At 42.4% G+C, this 12,549-nt stretch overlaps 1 long non-coding RNA gene across 2 annotated transcripts in view; it reads left to right on the top strand.

Annotated features, from left to right (window-relative positions):
* LOC115076268 overlaps window positions 1-10,749 on the top strand; it is a 450,085-nt gene extending 439,336 nt beyond the window's left edge. For both annotated transcript variants that reach the window (XR_003852718.1, XR_003852716.1), the window contains exon 4: window positions 10,142-10,749. This is a non-coding gene — a long non-coding RNA (uncharacterized LOC115076268). The remainder of the gene's footprint in view (window positions 1-10,141) is intronic.
* The last annotated feature ends 1,800 nt before the right edge of the window (window positions 10,750-12,549 follow it).

Raw genomic sequence — 12,549 nt, 5'->3', positions numbered from 1 at the left:
AAGCCTTTTATTGTTCTAGGTACTTACATCCCTAGCTCCCAAAATATCCAAAACTCTCTCTCTTTTATAACAATTCTTGAGCCTTGTATTGAGCTGTTGAAGTGGCACTACCAATCTTTACCTCACAATAAACGAGTTGTACCTCACCAAATAGTATGGTCTTTATCTGCTTCCTGTTCTTCCCCTAATCTTTTGAACCCAAAGTTGGGCAACTTTAAGAACATGATAGGGTGACTTCTTCTAGCCAGTTTCACTCTGCAATACTCAAAATAATAATAACAATATCTGCTCTTTTTCTTTTTTGGAAGGCTCACAGCCAAGTCCAAGATCTTCAGTTCAATATCATGTATCCGTGCTGGAATGCATGTTGAAATCTCAAGATAAATGGGGATTACAGTTATTTAAATAGCAGGAGATTCCTGTGACTGCCATCTTCTTCCTTTTTTGTACCTATTGAAAATCCTCATCTTCTCCCATTTTTCCTATTCTCGGTTTTTGGTTTTCTTCCCTGAAAACAGAAACCCAATTCCATCACTTTTTTCTTTATCAACATACATAACTTTTTGCACAACTTCCAATGCTTTCTTTATTGCCTGGTCTTTAAATATTGTTACAGCTTTTGGAATTATTGTGGCATTTTTCTGAATTACTGTTAATTGCACTCAGCTCTCAGGCTTGCTTATCTGTTTTCCCTTGAGTGATTCAGAGTCCAGATCAGTTATAACTCCCAGAAGCATCAGTGCATTTCCTTTAGAGGCTTTATATCAAATAGCAGTTTACTATCTGCTGCACCCCAGGGCTCTGTTTTGGGACTATTGCTTATTTGTGTTTATATATTGCTTTCAGTCAGGTCATCTGAAACAACAGGGTCTGTTTCCATCATTACACGGAGGGCGCACAAATCGATATTTCTGTGTAGTCTAATGTCAGGAAACCTATTTTAGCTCTGTCAACTTGTTTGGATAATGTTAGACCTACACACACTGCGAGAATTCACATTTAAACCCTTTGTGCTCTATTGAACAGAATATACCAGCAGTTGATAACTATGTGGAGTAAAGATGTGACCTACATAGTTGAGGAGGAGAATAAGGTAGCATAATGCGCACTAATTGCATAGATCTGCTCTGAAATACTGCCTACTGCAAGTGAGAAAAAATATTTATTTTGCAGTCAAGATCTTTCTACGTTTGGTGGCAATCTGATTTGCAAAATTTACAAGTATCTGGCTGTAGTAAGATGAGGGATATTCATATATTTCTATCTTTTCTCTGGTTGGGACTGTATACGTCTGCAATTAACTCTTTTTCCTGTTAAACGCAAAAGCTTCTTTTCCTCTACTTTTCTCCACATATAACTGTTAGGAAGCTCTAGGAGAATGGTTCCGCTTACTAGGGGATGTGTGTTTTTGGACCACGGCTCGACCCCAGAGGAACTCCAAAGAGGTGCCGTGGCAGGCGAGGCATGCCCGAGCATGGGCTGGACAGGAGCAAGGCTGGACTGAAGACAGATGACTGGAGATACTGACCCTCCTCGGGTCCTGCACGCTTCAGAAGACCAACAACGCAATGGTGGTCTTATGAACAGTCCTCCGACCGTTCCAATCCCTTTCTGACCTGTCGCAGGGTACGGCAAGAAGCGGCAGGACAGATGGAGGCCAGGGCAGCGAAGACCGGAACATGGAGATTCAGACGAATACTCAGGAACAAGGTACTTGGATGCTCAGACGAAGACTCAGGAAAAAGGTACTTGGATGCTCAGACGAAGACTCAGGAACAAGGTTCTAGGTATTCAGAAGACTCAGGCAAGATTCTAGGTAATCAGAAGTTTCAGGCAAGATTCAAGGTATTCAGGAGAGTCAAGCAAAGTACTAGGTTGAGACTGCGATGCAGCGTGCCCTACATAGTCCACCCGCAGGACTGGTCGCGGACCATGCTGGACTCGAAGTAGCCTCTAGACGAGATGTGGAGTAATGAAAGGAACATGTCTCAGAAGCTGTAAAGGCCTGCACTGGGGCTCGCCCTACACAACCGCCGGTGGTTGGTCGCGGACTACACTGGGATGGCACAGGTTCTGGCAGAGTCTTTGGCACGGATGGAGCAAGCACAAGGGACTCTGTAGACCAGGGATAAAGACAGAAGTGGAAGTCTCCCGGAGGCTTGAGCTGCAGAAATGGAGGAGGCATTGCACCACGAGGTGCCCTATACAAGTCCACCTGTGGGACTGGTCGTGGACCACGACGTGGCACGCCAGGATGGGTGGCAACGAGGAACCAGGGGTTCAGGATAACTGGACCTCGGACATCAGGATCAGGAGAACAAACATCTGGACTGGATCACGGACATCAGGATCAGGAGACAGACTTCAGGACTGGATCATGAACATTAGGAACAGCAGGCGGACATCTGGACTGGAACATGGACATCAGGACAAGACGAGGAGCTCCAACGAAGAACAGGAAACACAGGACCTTGAAGAAGTGCTGGAACAGGGACGACTCCTGGAGCAAAGGACAGCAGGATCCCAGGAGTGTCTAACTCCTTGCGAAGGCAAAGCGGGAATGAACGCTGGGCCCTTTAGTAGGGCTGAAGAGGACAACGCCCAGGGAGGAGCTTGCAGAGGGCCACACCTGGCTGGCCCTTGAAAAGCAGGAGAGAGGCGCGCGCCCGCACCTAGGGAAGCTGGAAGAAGAGCAGGGTCCACTGGTGGCATCCTCTGTAAAGTGGAGGGCCCAGGAAGCAAGGTAGGCAGCAGAAGCGGCTTCCAGCTATGAAGAAGTCAAGCAGAGTAGGAAGCTGCAGGCACCGGCAGGGAGAGCCTCCCTGCCGGGCAAGGACCCGAGCAGCAGCAGGCACGAGCAGGGATGGCTTCCCTGCTGGCTGAGGACCCCAGGGGCGGCTGCAGCGCATCGGGGAGAGCAGGAGCGGCGGAGGTCCCAGTCGCATGACCCTGCTGCGCAGGACCGGCGGCAGCTGGAGAGGAGCCCGGCGAAGGCAGCATGCTTGCCATGAAGAAAACAGTGTCAGTGGCCCAACTGGCCGCGTGGGGTAAGGGGCCTGCCCGCGCTCCTAGAGGGCAGGTTCATAACAGTAACATAATATGTATTTGAAACATTAATCATTATCTTACAGTGTAAGTTCCCTTTTTGCTCCCTCTGCAATAAAAGCTAGATCTTTCGAAACTGAAATTTTTTTCCCAAGATACATAAATCGGAGTACATAAGGAGCACCTAGAATTTTCCACATTAGATAGAATAAATGCCCTAAATTTCTCATTAATTCAAAGTATATTTCACATTTCCACAATCTTAAAAATCTGTCAAACGTCACTTAATATTAGTTTTGGATAATGAGTCTTCTCTTCTTTCCCGTTCTTAACCATAGTTGTCAAAATGATTTATTACATAATTGAAAGCTTCACATTATCAAAAGTCTGATTCTTATTGGAAAAAAAAATAGTTTCACCTAACAATTACATCCTATCTGCTTATCAAATTATTAGATCTAGTAATAATGTTAATAAATAAATGTATGTGATCAGCTAATAACTTGGCAAAATATAGTTCCTTATTGCATAAATTGAGGCCAATTTTCAAAGTCTTTTCAGTGACTAAGAAAGCATTTTATCCTTGGAAATGGGGGGGGGCGCTATGAAAATTGTCTACATTAAATGAGGGCAAAATAACCCAAGTTCTACACTGCGGTTAATTTTTCTCATATTATTTAAGATGTATTATCAGGGCCTGGGAGAGGATAGGTTACTAAAAAATGCACATAGATTTGCATAATCAAAAACATGTGTGCTCTTTCCAGTGGAAGAGAAAGCAGGCACAAATATAAGGATTGTTTTTTTTTTTTTCTTTTATGGGGACAATAATCAAAACTACTACTTAGTTTAGCTTTTAATATTGGTACAAATTCCACAGGTAAAAAGTGCACAAGGGATTTGCACCAATACAGGTGGTTTAATTATTGCATCCAAGGTCTGCAATGTTGTATACTATATGACAGCAACGATCCTGCAGATCTTCTGGGTAATTTTTAAACTCTGGAGTTTACAAAAATAATGAATGCATAACTATATGGGTAGGTTCGCTTCCATTACAGCCCAATGACAAATCAGCGACAGGATGTCACTTTGGTGTTTCACTCTATGAAACAGATGCCAATTTTAAATGCATGATGGGCTAAGCAGGAGGATCCCTCTCGCCCTTTGAATGCTAAAGAGGGTAAATGGAGGTTGAGGAAGAGATCCTGGCCCTGGCAAATGTTTCTTGGGGGCAGGGATCCCACAGAAACCCAGCTAGGTAGACCCCAGCCCCTGTGGCCTCAGGCTTAAGTTTTTTATAAAGCTGGGGGGGGGGGGGGTCAAGGGAGGCCGAGCTGGGTAGGTCTGGGCCTTGGAGGGAGGTTGGAAGGGCCCAAAGAGGCTCTCGCTGGGACTGACTCAGCCCAGCTAGGTAGGTTGTAGACCCCAAGGTTTTTTGAGGGTTGAAGGGAGTTTGGAGGGCTCCTGACCCCTGACCCCCCCCCCCCCAAGACTTGCCAAAAGTCCCTGGTGGTCCAGCGGGGGTCCTGGAGCGATCTCCTGCACTCAGTCCGTCGGCTGCCAGTATTCAAAATGGTGCCAATAGCCTTTGCCCTTACTATGTCACAGGGGCTACCGGTGCCATTGGTCGGCCCCTGTCACATGGTAGGAGCACAAGATGGCACCGGCCACCCATTGCTCCTACCATGTGACAGGGGCCGACCAATGGCACCGGTAGCCCCTGTGACATAGTAAGGGCAAAGGCTATCTACGCCATTTTGAATACCGGCAGCCGACGGCCCGAGTGCAGGAGATCGCTCCAGGACCCCAGCTGGACCACCAGGGACTTTTGGCAAGTCTTGGGGGAGTCAGGAGGGTGGGGGTTTTATTTGTTAGAGATACGTTGCATTTGTGGGGGTTCACCATATGTTTCAGAACCCCACGAATGCAATGAATAGAGAGCTATACATTGCAGATTGCGCATTCGTTCAAAACGAATGCACATGCCTAATGTTTGGTATTTTTTTGTTTGAGAAATAAACTGAGCCAAAAAAATACACCAAATGAATGTAAAACTTGATGAACAAAGACACTAAATGAAAAAAAACAAACAATTAAATTTTCTTTGCTGCGTATCCCTATGAGAAATTACCCATAGAGATTTGTGCCTGCTTTCTCTACAGGTAATGTTTTTGTCCCAAAACAATGTGCATAGATTTGAATAATGAAAACTATGCATGTTGTCACTGGCTCTGCCTGATCCCTGCCCCCAGGAATTCCTCTTCCATCCATTATGCAAATTGTTGAGCAACAGTGTGGGGAGTAATAAAATGCTATTTTACCTGTGGAAAAATCCTTTGTTATTGCCCTCCCCGTGCCTTGGTTAACATCTTATTTGTGCACTGTAAGAGAATTTGAAAAGTGAGTATAGTATGCTGATAAGTTTGAAAGGGGAAATATTGTGAGTTTCAGCAGTACAGATTGTACTGAAGGAAAATGTGCAAATTTTAGCAGGGTATCAAACTACAAAATATGGTACAGAGAAGTCTAACCCTTCTGGATGCCAGGAACAAATGGAATACCCGTGGAGTACAATGAATGTTCCAGAGTTACAACTGGTGCGCAAAAAACAGAGCGAAAGACTAGTTGAGGTCAGTTGCCCTAGATGTACCCACAGTTAAGTTGGCAAAATCAGAGTTAACAAGAAAAAGGGACTTTTCAGTAGCTGGCCCTATATTATGGAACGCACTCCCGGATTCTCTTTGTCTTATTTCATCTACACAGCAGTTTAAAAAATCAGTAAAACCTCACTTATTTCAGAAAGCATACAGTTCATTCATTAACTCCCAAAATTAATACACACCCACTTCTTCTTCATTATCAATATTTTAGATTGATATATCTCCTATAGCTATGCCACAGACTCAACCCACCTCCTGTTTATTATCGCAGGGCATGCATGTATGTTATTTTTAATACTGTATTGTCATTTTATTGTATAATTTTTATTTCTTTCATTTAATTTATTTATTATGTATGTTTTGTTGTAAACCGTTTTGATTCTTTTGAATTGTAAAGGCGGTGTATAAACATTTTTAAATAAATAAATAAACAAGTTCAATATCTTTTAAGCACTCTTGAATGTAATTGGCTAGTCTAGTTATGTGGCATCAGCATGACAAGGTTTGCCCATTTCTGAATATCTCGACAAAAATTGCAGTTGCTAGAAAAATGGAATCATTTAATGGATAAAAAAAAAAAACAGATGGAAATACAGTTGCTGGTGTCATGCAAAGTTGAACACCTTATAATATCTGAATAATGCTATCTCTTGTTGCACAGACTGTTAATACAGAACTGTATGTAGATAACCTAACCCAGATTTAACTGCAGCAACCATGGTAAAATTAGGCAGGCTTTGTTGGATGTAACCTACAATATCTATAGTACACATTCCAAAAATGCCAATTATTTCTCTGGTTATGTATATATTTTTTTAAATACTGTCCTGAGGCAGAAAAATAGCATTTCTACGGTGATCATAAGTGGCCAAGAGAATGAGAAGTGATAAACTGCAATAACAGTAGTAGAATTATTAATCCCCAAAACCATCTAATCCTTTGGAAATATGATTTATTGCAGTGCAGTGTAATAGAAATTTCAGGTGGAGGGTGGGGGAAGATCCTTAGTCGAAATATTCCAAGATGCCAAACCAAGTGCATTAATGAGCATGCGGAAGGACTACATTTGACAAAAGAAGCAGTGGGAAGCTAATACTTTTACTTACTTGGAACCAGTGAAGCATGAGTAAACAGCTGGAAGGCATAGAGAGATTAACATCTTTCCCATTTCATTTTTTTTTTTATACTACTTGGTCTTAGAATGTCACCGTTGCAATGTTTACTTGTAATTAGGTTTCAGCAGATTTACCTGTCTTTTTTTTGTTAAGAAACATGAAAAATAAGGGTAGTTGTGTCAGAGCAGCACTTTTTTGGTGTCACGTGGGAGACTTGGAAATGTGTCGTCTCCATCCTGATGGTTTGGGTTTTTTTTGCTGCTACAGATATTTCTATTTTGGTTTCACTCCTCTCAATTTGTGTGGCATTTTTCTTTGTTTTTTTGTTTGTTTGTTTGTTTTTTCATGGCCCAGCAGCTTTGCCCTGCTCATTTCGACTTCTAACTCAGTTAGAACAAGGACTGGGATCCGACACCATGAGTTCTTCTTCACAAATACTGAGAACATTGTCCTTTATTTTATATCTCCTCCCAATTCACTTAGCCTGCCATTACAGTGACAGTCCTCAGCTAGGGGGCTGTGCGTAGGGCTTCTGCCAGAGCAGAGGTGTGCAGGCTTTTCTAATGGAAGAGCTATTTGATATTTTCTTCTTTGCCCAAAATATTTCAAGAGTCGCAACCCTGTCAGAATCAGGACACTTATGTAATTCGCCCCCACCCCACCTCTCCACCCATAACCAGAAGTCACTCTCTTTCTCTTAATCTCCTCCACCTCCAGAGCTCTCTCTTGCAACTCCCCAACCCAGCAGTCACGCTCTCACAATCCCCCAAGCTCACAATATTTCCCCTTTCAAACTTATCAGCATACTATACTCCCTTTTCAAATTCTCTTACAGTGCACAAATAAGATGTTGCCTAGCAGTCACTCTCTCACAATCCTCCAAGCCTAGCAGTCACTCTCTCACAATCCCCCATGCCTAGCAGTCACTTTCTCTTTCTTTATCCCTCACATCCCCAGCAGTCATCCTCTTTCCCAATTTTCTCTTATCCCTAGAAGTCCCTCCCTCTTTCTCTCTGTCCTTCTTAACGCCAGCAGTCATATGCTCTCTCTCTCAGTCCCCCTTCAACCCCATTTATCACTCTCTCTCTCTCCTCTTCAATCCCACCTCAAGGTCAGTACTCGCTATTTCTCTTCTCCCCACTCACCAGCACACTGTCTCTCTCATTCCCCTCTTGCCCCCAGCAGTAACACCCTCTCAATCATTCCTCTCATTCCTCTCAATCATTCCTCTCATTCTTAATCCCGGAGTTGGGTTTAAGATTTTAGAACTCACAGGCAAAGGGCCTGGAATGGTGGGGCTCACTACAGAAATCAGAGCATCCTGCAAGCCACCTAGTTGACCTGGACCCCCTCACCCTGTTCTAAAAGCCCTAAAACTCGAGATCTACAGACGTGCTCATCAGGAGCAGTGGTAAAATTATGCAGATACCTAGCATACACGCACTGCAGATAGTGGATTTAAAATACAAAGGTATGCACATAAGTCCATGTCCCCCTCCTGGAATGCCCATGCCCTGCCCCTTTCCTGACCCCCCTCCCCCCCCCCCTTGTTTCTCATGTGCACATGGGTATAGACACATGAATTTTTCGGCTTTTTAAAATCCACGTTTCTTGCGCGCACAGACACATATGTGGTCATTTTTGCACAAGCAACACTTTTACAATTGACCTAAATGTTGGTTGAAAAAGAGAGAAGGAGGATGCATCCACCAATCCAACCATCAGATTGGTAAGCAGAAAACTAAACAGGGTCCAACTCATCCTTTAAGAGTTCTACAATGTTGAAATGCTTGCTGGTGTATTTTCTTATTTTCACTTATGTCAATTGATGGTAATTGATAAGGAGCAAGGGAATAGAATTCCTAAAATTCTTAAATTTGCATTTTTGATTAACAGACAAGGGAAGGTTTATTTTAGTGGTGAGAAAGAAGTTGCATTTATCAAAGGATACTTGGAACTCTTCTGCAATGCTATTTTGTACATTGAACATTCTCATAAGCAGCTTTAAGATGATAAATCATGGGGTAATATTGCTCTGTTTGATGACCAGTAAGAGGATAGTAGTTAAACCATAGAGTGAGAAGGTTAATTCTGTTTCTGTTGCCTGGGCAGTTTTCTGCTTTCTTGGTAGACCTATCATCTTTAGATCAAAGGATCCCATTGTCCCCATGTCTGCTGTCAGCTAATACTTCTTCAGTGAAGTTGTCACTCAGACCATATAGTAGTGACATGCTTGACTAATCCTAAGGTTTTGGTTGGGGGGGGGAGAGACAAGTCTGTCAAAGTAAAATATGTTTTATCATCATCAGAGAATGAATTTCTGTCAACACAAATCAATATTAGGTGTCACAAAATGCCGTGCAGGGCATCACTGTAGTTCTTATGTTGTCGCCAGCTATCCAATGGTCATGTGAGTCTGGAATCCAATTCTCCAAGTATAGTATATAAATTTTAAGTTTTATTATACCATATCTATCTATTCAGGGTCTCATACTTCAGTTCTTAGCGGGGATTATGTCTTTTTCGTAGCATCTCAGGTCACATACTCTTTCTTTTTAAGAAGTCTCTTACCAAGCCTGTTTCTTACACATTAAGGTCCTTTTTTTTTTTTTTTTTTTTTTACTTTTATTATAAAACATTGATTTTCAGGATAAATCAGACCCAAGAGACATTTTGGATTTGAATCCACCTAAGAAAATATCAGGAGCTTCCTTCCGGCAAGAGTTGAGGGTTGGAGGGTCCAAGAGAGGCCCAGCTGGATAGGCCCAAGTGCCAGGTTTCTGTTTGCTGGGTGAGAGAGAAAGGTTAGAGAACCTTAGGAATGCTGTTGCCCATATTTTTTTTTTTTATGCTTTGTTACCAAAAACAAAAATACCTGAAGATTCAGGACAAACCAAAAATGGAATCATTTGTCTTGTTTTACTTATGCACATCCGTAATATACACATGGAGACATGAAGGAATATATAAACCTTGGGAACTATGCAATAAAAGTTGCTCTAAAAAAGTTTAGCATGGCCTCGCAAAAATATTTAATATGCATGTTAAAATGCCACTTAATGGGTGAAACATTAAGTTTCAGCATGATTATGCTATCATGATGCACAGAAACTCAAAAATACATTGGCTAAGTAGGGTGAGCATGTGACTTACCAGTGTTCATTCTGAACTGAGAACACATAGAAGGTAATTTTCAAAGGAGTTATGCATGTAAATGTAACATACTGTCATAGCAATTTTCAAAAGTCATCTCGTCATTTTCAAAAGTCATCTCGTTACCAGAACACTGAAAATCTTTCTGCTCTTCCCTACCTTCAGGAGAAGATGATCAGGAGGCTGGTATCTCCCAGGAGACTGACCCATCCCAGGAAGCTAGAGTCTCTCTGGAGCCTAGGAGGTTGTTCAACAGTAGTTGTCACAGTCTTTGGCAGAAGCAGAAAGACTAGAGAAGGAGATGGAGCTAACAAACCATAAGGATGAAGAGAATATACAGGCTCAGGAAGAAGCTACAACTGCCTTGACTAGCACCACTCAGAAAATGCTGGCAAGCACAAGACAATTATTTCAGGAACTGCCACAGCATCTAGACTTCTCAGGATACTACTAATGAACACTTGGCCAGCATAGCCTTCTTCCTGCAGGTGTACAACCAGCATATAAGCTGCCTAGCTGCTGCCCGCATTCAGTGTTACCTCTCTGTCTCCCAGGAATGATACCATGGTTTCCATGCCCCCTCCCCCAGCACCAGCGAGCTAGCACCATTGTATAAAGATAATGCAGAAGGGAGCACCATTTCTGGATTGCACCACTGTGGCCAAGTGCATAAGTAGAGAGGAGGCATGATCAGGAGGCTGAAGATGGAAGAAATGTTTTTGTTAATATATAATTTTTCCCTTTCACCTCCAAATACACCTTCCCTAACAGTGAAAATAAATTCTCACTTTTTTCACGGAAAAGACTTGTTCAATCAAGCTGTTTTTATGTGTGATTGCTGTATTTGCTGGCTGCCTGTGGATGGATTGGATGTCTGAGTCAGAGTCTGAACCTTTACTACTGTCTTCTGTAGTCTCCACTTTGGGTGGTGGCATTCCTCATTGTGTGGCTATGTTTTGGAGCACACAGCAGGTCATGAAGATGTGACAGACCTTTTCAGGATTATATCATAAGACCACTCCCATTTTGTTCTAACATCATAAACAGCTTTTCAGAATGCAAAAGGTTCTCTGTGACTGACCTTGTGTGCTGCTGAGCCCTGTTGTACCTTTCTGGGAGCATTAATATGCTTGTTAAATTTCCCTTGGGAGCATCAGCCTGCTAACTATACCTAATAGAATAAGGCAATTTGCAAGTGTTTGCATGCAAATGAGCTCTTTTTCATGCATTTTCATATGATGCAGCTCATTACCATACCCACATTATGCTGGGTTTAGGGACTGGGAAATAATGCACAGAACTCGCAAACTCAGCACATCATCTCCATTTTTGCAGTGCTAATATGCGTTATTGCTAGGTCAACACTGCTTTCCACACACATACATTAGTACAGGTTAATGAATAGGCACCTATACCATGTAACATGCGATACAATGCAAACAGTTAAACAAAAATGTGTTGTTCAGACATTTTGAATTAAGTGACACAAGACGAAACAATAAGAGGTCCATATTCAAAACCATTTAGCTAAATAACTTAGAAGTTTTTGGCTAAATGAATATTTTGGCACTTATTTGGCTAACTTAGGTGCATTCCAGCAGTGTTACGGGGAGGAGTTAATTAGCCAGATAAGTTATCCAGCTAACTCTGATATTCAGAGTTAGTTAGATAACTTATCCAGCTAAATCTGGTTGTACCAAAGAACTGTTTCAAATTTAGTCTGATAAAGTTATCAGGCTAAGTTTAAGATAGCTGGCTATATTCAATAGTATGGCTGCACTATTTAATATACCTTTAAAGTTTGCAAATAAGTTTATTCAGCTAACTTTGCTAGCCAGACTGTGAATGAATGTGGATCTTCAAATAGTGCTGATGCATTTAGTGTTGTTTTAAACTACAACCTTAATATGAATGGTGTATCAGTCTACAGTAGGGGTGTGCATTCGGATTGACCGCATTAGTGAAACGCAACTCATTTTTTTTTTTTACTTAAAAAATTGATTCGACATAAACGATCGGATTTCCCACATATCGAACATAGATATGTTCGATATGTGGGAAATCGCGATTGTTGAGCCAAAATAAAAATATAAACCCCCTCACCCTCCTTAATCCCCCCCCCCGACTTACCACAACTCCCTGGTGATGGAGCGGAGTGAGGACGCCATTTCTGCAATCCTTGGCGAGAAGCATGTGACGTCGGCGGCACGTCGAGTGACGCCGCGTCACTCGACGTGCCACCGACGTCACATGCTTCTCGCCAAGGATTGCAGAAATGACGTCCTCACTCCTCGCTCCATCACCAGGGAGTTGTGGTAAGTCTGGGGGGGGGATTAAGGAGGGTGAGGGGGTTTAAATTTTTTTTTTGCACATATGTACATATACCCAACTCATTGGATTTTTTTTATGTCCATATTGGCCGCAAGTGGGACCCCCTTTCGGACATAAAAAATATGAACATAAAATTTTGCTCTGCACATCCCTAGTCTACAGTGCCATGAGGAAAAACAGGAAACCTATGAACATTTAACCTTGCAAGATAAAACAATGCAACGGTATATGTTACTAATAAC

This window comes from Rhinatrema bivittatum, chromosome 14, assembly GCF_901001135.1.
Source record: "Rhinatrema bivittatum chromosome 14, aRhiBiv1.1, whole genome shotgun sequence".
In the NCBI taxonomy this organism is placed as follows: Eukaryota; Metazoa; Chordata; class Amphibia; order Gymnophiona; family Rhinatrematidae; genus Rhinatrema; species Rhinatrema bivittatum.
The sequence above is the reverse complement of the archived record's forward strand: the minus strand, read 5'-3'. Positions and strand labels throughout refer to the sequence as shown.